The sequence below is a fragment of the Chenopodium album genome, chromosome 25 (genome assembly GCF_948465745.1).
Source record: "Chenopodium album chromosome 25, dcCheAlbu1.1, whole genome shotgun sequence".
NCBI lineage: Eukaryota > Viridiplantae > Streptophyta > Magnoliopsida > Caryophyllales > Amaranthaceae > Chenopodium > Chenopodium album.
Window position 1 is genome coordinate 26,619,481 of NC_137858.1, and position 3,907 is coordinate 26,623,387.

The following is a 3,907-nucleotide window of genomic DNA, read 5'->3' on the forward strand; positions in this document are numbered from 1 at the left end:
TGCCGTCATCTCCTTTCCCAAGTTTGTCATTTGAGAGGAAAGATTGTTGATGGCATTGAGATGGTCCACCGAATACAACAAAGGTTGCTTGCTTGAAGAATCTCTTTCCCCATCTTGCCAATCTCTATAGTAAGTCACCACATCCTCTATTATGTCCACAACTTCTTCTTCGGTTTTGTTCATGATTGGACCACCGGACCCTCCATCAAGACATGCCTTGCCTTGAGGACTCAAACCACCATAGAAGATTTGGATCAATTGATATGTTGGAATTCCGTGGTGAGGATATTCTCTTTGGTACTCCTTGAATCTCTCCCATGCTTCATAAATACTCTCATTTGGCTTTTGCTTGAACCCTTGAATTAAAGCCCTTGCCTCCGCCGTTTTCTTTTAAGGATAGAAACGGGACAAGAAAGCTTTAGTGACATCATCCCACGTTCTCAATGAATTGGGCTTCACCTCTTTGTCTAGCCATTCCAAAGACCTTCCTATGAGGGAGAAAGGGAACAACTTAAGGCGGATAAATTCTTGAGACACTCCATTAACCTTGATCGTGTTGCAATATTTTTCAAACTCCTTAAGATGGTTCAATGGGCTCTCGTTCTTTGCCCCACTATATTGTCTCCTCTCAATTAGGGTGATCATTGCCGGCCTAATTTCAAAATCGTTTGCCGGTGTTGTAGGTGGAGCTATGCCGCTCTCAAACCTATATGCACCGGGCACTCCCAATTCTTTCAAGGCAACTCTTGGTTGTTCTCCCATGACTTGCTCTTGTTCAATCTCTTCTTCGCTTGAGGAACTATAATCCAATGTCTTGTTTGCTACTCTCCTCCTTGAGAGAGTTCTTTCAATCTCCGGATCAAAGGGAACAATTGAACGATCTCGGGACCTATGTATACAAAACTCAAAGAAAATATAAGTAGCAAGGCTACAAGTGTAGCCTAAAGTGTAAAATCTTTTTGTATTTTGCAAATGAAATGAAATAGACTCAACAACAACATGCACTCAAAGCACCATTCCCCGGCAACGGCGCCATTTTGATGGGATGAACAACGGTAGGTCGTTGGGCTACCACCCCACCCAATCAAACAAAATTTGTAACTCAACAAACCCCTATTAAGTGTAGTGGTAAGTCAAGGTCGAACCCAAAGGAATGGAGGTCGAGTGTATATTGCCTAGGTCAAGCTATTCCGAAGTCAAGTAAAGGGGTTTATGAAGGAAACTAGAGCTAGAGCTAAATGATGCAAGAACTTGTATGAAATCAATCTAAAAGACACTAGGGCAATGGATCCACATGTAATTGTAATGGAAAATGGTAATTTGGGAGGTCAAACCGACTAAGTCAAGTGATATGAAGGAAGATCAATCATGTATCCAAAAGAGCATACCAAGATAGTTCACCTAGAGGTCTAACTAGCGTCAACTATGCTAGACACTACCTAGGGAACGTCACAAAGCACCTCAATCGTGAAATTGCAAGTTACTAATCAGTGGCCTGTATCATAGCAAGCTCACAATGCAATCTAGTGTAATAATCAAAGATGGCCAAACTTCAATCAATCACACACATGCACATGAATTATCAACCTAATTTAATCATATCATCAACTCCATCAATTATCCCCAATTTACTCTAATCCATCACTCAAACATGCTTCACCATTTCCCTAGCTAGAAAACTACTCACTAGCCATGGAAATCAAGATCAAAACTACACTAATCATCAATTTCATCATCAACATATTTGAAATCAAAGATCAAATCAACAATCAATCAAAAATCAATAAAACTTCAATCAATCATCAAACAAACTTCAATCAATCAACAATAACATGGAAAACAAATGAAATCAACTAAAATCGAACTTGTATTGAAATCAAGAAGAAGATCCTTACAAAACTTTGATCTAAAGATCAATTACAATGAAGAATTCTTGAACAATCACCAAAAACCATGAGTTTCTCTCTCTTCAATCCTTGAGTTTCTCTCTCTAAAATTCTATCAAAAAACTAACTATCAAATCCAATGTAAAAAACTTACTCCTAAAAATAGAAAGAAATAACTATATATACAAAGAGGAGGTCGGTATTGACGCCCAAAAATAAACCTACGTCGGCGCGGGCGCATGGAGGAGAGAGAGTGGCGCGCATGGGAACACACCCAGATAGGTGCGCCCGCACGCACCAGGTGTGCGGCCGCACCCGACCAATGTGCGGCCGCACACTCCCTGGGTGCGCCCGCACTTGGCTGGGTCTTTCCCCCTTCTTCTCTTCGTCCTAGCTCAAGCGGTGCACACATCCTAGATGATGATGATGGAGGACAAAGTAGGCAGAAACTTCCTTGAATTTCTTGAAGAGTATAAGCCATGAGAAAGGCATATACAAAGCCTTGAAGCATGCCCCTTGGATCCACCTTTGACTTGAAGCTTTTTACACAATCTTTAGGTATGAAAACAATGAAAGATCATAGAGAGGAAGCTCGTGAATTCTTGGACAATCAATTACCTCCTACAAACAAATGATAAAAAGCAAGTAAAAGAGAAAAATAACAAGTAAACTAGAAAATGCATAAAATAGAGAAACTAGCTACAAAAAGCATAAAATGAAGAAAACAAGAATAAATCTAAGGAAAACTAAAGAAAAGAGAGATAAAATGAAATAGAATTCATCCAAAAAGGGACCAAATGAGTGCCATAAATGTCACTCATCAGATCCTGATTTGAATAGGATGTTGTGCGATAATGAAGTAGATCTAAAAAAGCTTGCAAATTTATATTTTAATCGCCCTGTCTTTGAGTCATATCATGTATACCGTAGAAGGGCTTATATTTTTTACATGTTTAGCAAGCTTTTATTTGCAAACGGTAGGGTAGGACATGTTTGTTTAGCGTCTGTGCTTGAACATGTTGAATATGGAAGATCCCCTATGCCTACTTGCCTTGGAGAAACTTTATGCGGCCTCGGCGAACCAAAATCTAACCGGAAAGCCATCAGGAAGGGCTCTCTAGTACTGCTACAAGTAACAACGGCCTCTGGTTAGCCCCCGTGACATCCGACAATCCCCGTGTCACGGTGGTGTTCTCCCGTGACACGGTGGAACTTTTTTTTTTTTTTTCCCGGAACTGACTCCTCTTTTTTTTTCGGAACTGAATCCTCTTTTTTTTTTTTTAATTTTGCAGATTTGGTTGATGGAGCATTTAGAACTCTTTGAAGCCCCCGAAGATATTGAAAAATATGGTCCCAATGACCTAGTTCGAAGGAAGAAAAATTACTCTGCAAACATGTCGTATGATGATTGGAAGGTGTTTTCGCGAAAAGAGAATTTTCCATTCGATGGGTGGTGCCTTGGTGGAGACTTACTAGGATGGTTGGGACGCATGATACACCGTGTTGCCGTGTTCCTAGTATATCAAAGTTGACTTTTTATTGCCCTTTCCCTAGTGATGCGACAATATGGACTTGAACAAGTAATTCCACGCTATAATGATAGTCCTCGTTAAGTATCATTGCATGAAAGTAATGTTCACAAGTATGAGGTCTATTGGATTGCAAGGCCTATGTGGACCGTTTCTGCAAGTGATCAAGCTCCTCCCCCCTTATCTAGTGCATACAAGACATGGTTGAATCCTCGGAGTAGGAGGGAGAGGTTTGGATCACGTAAGTTTGATATGAAGGAACGACTTGGAAGTAAGAAGGTGCCCCCCTAAAGATCGTCTTGGTCCGAGAACACAAGGAATTGAGTTTAAAACTCCAATAATGCCTAAGAAGAAGACTTATGTGAAAGGAAAGGGTAAAGAAAAGATGGTTTATAGGGAAAAGCAACCTAAGAACTATAAGAGGGATGAAAGGGGTGAGAGTTCGACAAGAGGTGTGACGGTTCGGGCTACAAGAGACACACTAATGGTGAA

General features: G+C 40.5%; 1 non-coding gene across 1 annotated transcript; it reads left to right on the forward strand.

The window, feature by feature from the left end:
- Positions 1-271: 271 nt before the first annotated feature.
- Positions 272-377, forward strand: LOC145615786 (small nucleolar RNA R71). Its single transcript, XR_014107376.1, has one exon. It is a non-coding gene; the product is annotated as a small nucleolar RNA R71 (small nucleolar RNA).
- Positions 378-3,907: the final 3,530 nt, after the last annotated feature.